Source organism: Cryptomeria japonica, chromosome 5, assembly GCF_030272615.1.
Source record: "Cryptomeria japonica chromosome 5, Sugi_1.0, whole genome shotgun sequence".
Lineage (NCBI taxonomy): Eukaryota > Viridiplantae > Streptophyta > Pinopsida > Cupressales > Cupressaceae > Cryptomeria > Cryptomeria japonica.
In genome coordinates this window covers 382,352,731-382,359,482 of record NC_081409.1, presented here as the reverse complement: position 1 = coordinate 382,359,482, position 6,752 = coordinate 382,352,731, and positions in this window count along the sequence as shown.

The following is a 6,752-nucleotide window of genomic DNA, read 5'->3' as shown; positions in this document are numbered from 1 at the left end:
GTTAATACAAGCCACTTGATATAATGAATCAAGCTTACCTAAGTATTTCTTGCAGAACAGACAAGGATTATCCCCTTTCATGCATGACTCAAAACGTCCTTGATCTTTTGTCGATCATGTCCTTAGACAAGTACATACCTTAATAAGAGATAAACCATAGACAACAAACAAAAGAAAAATAATCACGTCCCATCATAGCTTCTCTAGTCATGGACATCCTTGAGTCGCATAGAGTACATGATTAGCAATAAAATCAAGATATAAACACTGAATCTTGTATGTCATTCGCATGTTCTCATGGTCATTAACTGATATAATCATCTTGATGAATGGTCATTGATAATCCTTCATTACTTGTTGGTTTATTCCTCATTTTTTGAATTTCACGATTCAGTTGTTACAAAATGCCTTGATCTTCGTTGCTTTGTTGCTCGTTATCTATTTCAAAACCCTCAGTGTTTTGGTTTGTTTTTTTTTTCTAAGTTTTCCGAACGTTTTGGATTTTCAAAGATTGAAAAGATCACCTTAGCAAAAGGAATTAGGATTTTGCCCCCAGCGGAAACAAAACTTTATTTTGGATGTATGAAGAATGATCCAAACCATGGTGGGATATAATGCATATATGATTAATAAAATCCAAGATAGTGACTACACTAAGTATGTCAAAAATTGATGATTGTTGGTAAGCTGCATATTTCCTGCTAAATGGTTCAGAGCAATGAATGTGAAAGATGAAATGGATGAGCTAGGATAGATGGAAGCGATAGATGTGGTAGGATGGAGTGGATAGGTGCGCAAAGCGATTTCATAGATGGAAGAACTCACTTTTTAGATAGCCCCTATTTACCAGGTTTTCACTATCTAAATTTATTGCATTTTTTCCATATTTTGATTTTTTTCTTCTTCTATTTTCATTATTTTATGCTTTTTAGGGATTTTTACTGATTTCTTCAGGACTTTATATGCTTTTTATTGATTTTTTCAAGACTTTATATCTCAAGCATTGAATTTCTTGAGATGGATGGAATTGATAGGTTCATCAAACCAATCACCTTTAGGGGTAGATAACTTGTATGCTCTTGAGCCATATGTTGCTAATATGACAAAAGGACCTAACCAATTTGGTTCAAATTTACCCTTCTTTTCTCGGTCTTGTTGATTTCTCGGATTCTCCCTTAGAACTATATCTCCAATCTGAAAAATGTGTGGCTTGACTCTGTGATTATAACTTCTTGCCATTCTCTGTTGATATGCCTTCAAATGATTTGTTGCATTTTGGCGACATTCCTAAATCAGCTCAAGTTCTTGAAGCCTAGAGACTCGTTCTTCTTCTTCTGGTATAAGACCTTTCAAGGAAACTCGTAGAAAAGGTATCTCTACTTCTATTGGTAATATGACTTCTGATCCATAGACTAAGCAATATGGAGCTGCCCCCATTGGTGTGCGGATGTTGGTTCGATATTGCCCAAAGAGCAGGATTTAGCTGAATGTGTCAGTCTTTACCAGCTTCATTGACTATTTTCTTCAGGATTTTCAAGATAGTCTTGTTTGATGCCTCAGCTTGACCATTTCCCTGTGGATAATATGGTGTAGAAAACCTATGTTGGATATGGAATCACTCACATAGTTCCTTCACATCTTGATTCTTAAATGGTCTCCCAGTATCAATGATAATAGTTATAGGGACTCCATAGCGACAAATTATATAATTCAAGATGAATGACGATATTTGTTTTCCTGTCACTTTTGTCAAAGGTACTGCTTCAATACATTTAGTGAAATACTCAGTAGCAGTCAAAATGAACTTATGTCCAATAGAGGATGAAGGGTTTATCTTACCTACCAAATCAAGACCCCATTGGGAGAATGACCATGATCCTGTCATAAGATGCAATTCTTGTGCTGGTGCATGGATGAGATTCTCATGGATCTGGCATTGTTTGCATTTCTTGGCATATGTGAATGAATCTCTCTCCATAGAAGGCCAATAGTAACCCGTACGAAGAAGTTTCTTAGCCAGTGTTAATCCACTTGAGTGTGTGCCACAAATACCTATGTGAACTTTGTTAAGAACTTTCTCAGATTCCTCTTGTTCGAGACATCTCAATAAAGTGATATCTAGACCTCACATATATAAGGTATCAACAATAATAGTGTAGCGGGATGACTGACAGATAAAATATCTTCTTTGATTGGATTGCAGGATAGGTCAGGAGGAAGGATATTCTCTTTTAAGTATTGATAAGTTTGGCCGTATAAGGATTGATCAGTTCCAGATATATGGCAAATCATGTGGGTATGTTAGGATCAAATAGTAGGTTTCAAGATATCTTCCACCATGAATTCATAACGTTGTTGATTCTCCCGACTCTTCAAGAGAGATGCTATTGTAGCCATTGCATCTGCTGCTTTATTCTCATTTCTTGGGATCTGAGTGAATGATACTTCTTCAAAGTGTTCTTTAAACTCTTCTACCAACTGTTTGTAGGGAATGAGCTTGTCATCCTTAGTTTGATAATCATCATTTATTTAGTTGATTATAAGTTGTGAATCACCATAAACATGTAATTCCTTAATGTTCCATTCAATAGCCATTTTGAGCCCAATAGTTAATGCTTCATATTCTGCAGTATTGTCTGTGCATGGAAACCGTAGTCTATATGATTTTGGAATTGTGTGTCCTTGAGGTGTGATGAACAAAATTCACATGCCTGATCTATATTGTGTATAGGAACCATCAAAGTACAACTCCCAAAATTTTGTACTTATTGTCAAAATGTCAGCATCAGGGAATTCAATGTGCAATGGTATGTCATCTTGTAAGGGTGCTTCAGCTAATTGATCATCAATGACCTATCCTTTGATAGATTTTAGATCAACATATTCTATATTAAACTCACTTAGTACCATAACCCATTTTGCCAGTCCGCTTGTCAAAGTTGACTTGTTCGACAAATACTTTAGTGGATCTATTTTTGCTATCAGTTTCATAGAATGAGTCAGCATATAATATCGTAGTTTCTGAGTTGCAAATACAACTACTAGGCATGTCTTTTGTACTAATGTATATTTCAATTCATAGCCTATAAGTGTTCTACTAATGTAATACACTGCTCTTTCTTTACCTTCTTCATCATGGTGTGCTAAAAGAGCTCCTAATGATACATTTGTCACTGAGATATAAAGAAACAATGGTTTCCCTTTGATTGGTGATACAATTATTGGAGGATTCATCAGATATTATTTAATTTGCATAAAATCTTCTTCACACTTATGATTCCATTTGAATGGAAAATTCTTATGTAAAAGATGAGTGAATGGATGACATCTATCTGCTAATTGAGAGACACATCTTTTGATTGATTGCAATCTTCCTTGTAGAGAATGCAATTGACTTATGTTTCTAGGCGACTCCATTTCCATGATAGCTTTGACCTTTTCTGGATCTACTTCAATTCCACGAGCTGATATAATGTACCCAAGAATTTTTTCAGAGGTTACTCCAAATGCACATTTCTTTGGATTCAATCTTAATTGATATTGTTTGAACCTACCAAAGATCTTGCACAATATGTTCAAATGTTATTTCCTTGTATGAGATTTTGTAAGTATATCATCTACATAATCTTCCATAATGTATGTATCATATCATGAAAAATTGTTGTCATGGCTCTTTGATAAGTTGCTCCTGCATTCTTAAGCCCAAATGGCACAACATTCCAACAGTAAGTACCCCCTGCACAGGTGAATTTTGTCTTTTCTTGATCTTTAGGGGTAATTCTTATTTGGTTGTATCTCGAGAATCCATCCTGTAGACACCCAAAATTGTCATGTTTAATTAGATAAATATTTTATTTATTTAATTATCTAAGCCTAATTCTTCTATTAATTAAATAAATTTTTATTTATTTAATTAATTCATTCATCCTTTTCTAGCCTTATTTCTCATTTAAATAAATACATTTATTTATTTAAATTACCTCTTTCCTAAATTAAATAAATATTTTATTTATTTAATTGTCCTACTTCTTCTATTAATTAAATAGATCTTTATTTATTTAATTAATTCATTATCTTTTTCTACACATGACACATGTCATTTATCTCTTAATTCATACACTACCTACCTCTTTCATTATTTTGGTATTTCTTATACCTATCCTCTAATCCTAGCCGACCTCTCTTTTTACACCTCTCAATCTTAACCCTCCATTTCCTATTGTGTCTTCTATTTAAGGAGATGCTTTCTTCATTGTCAAACCCTAATCAGGCATTCTAAGGACAGAACCCTAACTACTTGTTCAATTGACTACACTACAATTCCACTTGCAACCACATTTCGTTCTTTGTTGAGCTCTTGTGCATACAAAAATCTGAGAGCAAGCATATCAAACAAGATCAATGGAGATAGGAAGAATGGAGATCAAAACCCTAGTGGACATGTGATGGTATAATCTTTGTGATTTTGAGTTATTTTGCATTGTCTTAGGTTATCTTCATATGTTATGGTGGATCTTTGTTCATTGTTAGGCTAGGGTTTAGTGGTTGAATCCATTTTAGTCTTTCAATATTGTTGTTTATTGTTATCCATTTTCACCATATACATTTTGGCACGCCCGGTGGGACTCTTGTCCCTTTGCATTTAACATTTTTGTTGCAGATTTCACATTTTTGAAGTTGCAGATCGGACGATTTCGACGATATTTTAGGTTTTTTCCGCGTCTGCGAGTGTTCGGATCGCGTTTTTGTATTTCAAAGGCGTCTGCGATATCTTGGATCGCGTCTGTGTTTCTGTCATTTTCTATTTTTGCAGGTTTCCGAAAGTCGCGTCTGTGATTCCGAATCGCGTCTGTGCATCATCTTATCACGTCTATAGCAGAAAGAGGTGTCTGTGTTCTGAGATCGCGTCTGTGAACCACAGAACCGCGTCTATGTCGGACAGACGCGTCTGTGTCTGGTATAACAGCGTCTGTGCATTCTGTTTTGCAAATTTTTCAAGTTTTTCGATTCGGGTTTTCGGATTTTGTACTTAGGGTTCCAGATCTGGTTTATTTTTGGCTAACCTTTGCAGATCTAGCTAACCTGATTTGTGCAGCTTGCTTTGGAGGCAAATACGTTTTGTTGAAGGCCCCTTTTCACAAAGTCTTTTGGGGTTTTCTAAAATTTACCTAACTTGTGTGCTTGCAGGAAGGGGTTATCATTTGAAACAACCCAAACTACTAACAATTTTGTTGCAGGGCCTTGGCTAGGGTTTTTTGTAATTTTATTGTGTGCCTTGTTTTCATAGCCTAGCAAACACTTCAATTGGTGCACTAAAATTGAATCATTGTCTTTTGTGTCTTGAGCAATAGGCTCTTTTTGTTTACTCTTTAGAGGGCCTGTCTTCCCGTGTGGTCATTAGGACTACTAGTGAGAAGAGAATGACCCAAGTGGTAGCAAAAGAAAAGCCATCTTCTTCCAAGCCACTATAATCAAATGTATTCATGGTGAAAACTATGAATAACGTGTGCTGATTAGTTCATACCGACACTATGTCTCCCCATAAACCCGTTTGATCAAATTTATTTGATCATTTGTAGGGCGTAACCCCTACCGGCTGGGAGCCTTCTGTATTTACAGAGCTGAAAGTGCCGCATGTATGGCCACACGAGCGGATGCCCTTACTAGCACCTCTTTGTTTTAGATGCCCAAATCCTTCTAGTTGTTGAGGCAAGAGGTCGGACCTCTGGTAGCGGCCCACACACATACGGTTCTTAGTAGAGATACAAAGTTCGCCATGGGGAGTTTTCATGGGGACTGATGCTTGGCTGACCCGAGAAGTGAGTGTCGAGGGTGGAGCCAGTGAGGTCAAGCATCTAAGTATCCGCTCTGAATAGCGTAGCCTCGGGGGTAAAACCCCATGTGGGATCAACAACTATTGTCCTGGCCAGCCATAAGAATTGTGCTTGACTTATGATAAACATTCAAACACTCAAGACAAAACAGCAAAACATTGTGTCTTTTGTGTCTTCAAGTGTATGCAAAAACTTTTTACATCAAACAAACACACTTTTTTGAGTCTAAACAGTCTGCAAACATTGGGTCATCAACACTGTGTCCTCTTGTCACGAAAAACAGTCAAAAAATCAGATTTGGTCACAGCAAAACAAATTCACAGATAGGAAAGATTGCACTAAGGTTACAGAAACGCGTCTGTGTCTGTTAAAACCGCGTCTGTGTCGGATAAACGCGTCTGTGAAGTACAGAATAGCGTCTGTGTTTTTATCAGCGTCTGTGTATAACAGAGACACGTCTATGTCTAGAAATCGCGTCTGTGAAGTATACAGGCGCGTCTGTGTCCACAATTGCAAAAAACTGTTACAGTCCCAGCAAACATCAACAGGAAAATCTGAGAATCGCGTCTGCGTTAAACAGAGTAGCGTCTGTGTCTTAAAACCGCGTCTGTAAAGTATACAGAGGCGTCTGTGTTAGGATTTGAAAAATTTCACAGTCCAACAAACAAAAGAAATCAGTTTCGGCATACTTGAGCTTCCTAGGTTGTCTCTTCAGATTTCATCTAGCATTCAGCCTGTTCTAAGGTCTCACATAGTCCATCATTGCTTCACATCTCATTTTACATTCATACTTGTCTAAACTTGAGTCAAAAAGTCACTTGCTTGTCCTCATCATACTTTGTCAACACACTACTACACTTTGCTAAGTGGTCCCTCATCAAGGTTTCTTACCTTTGGGTCTCATTTGGTCTTACTTAG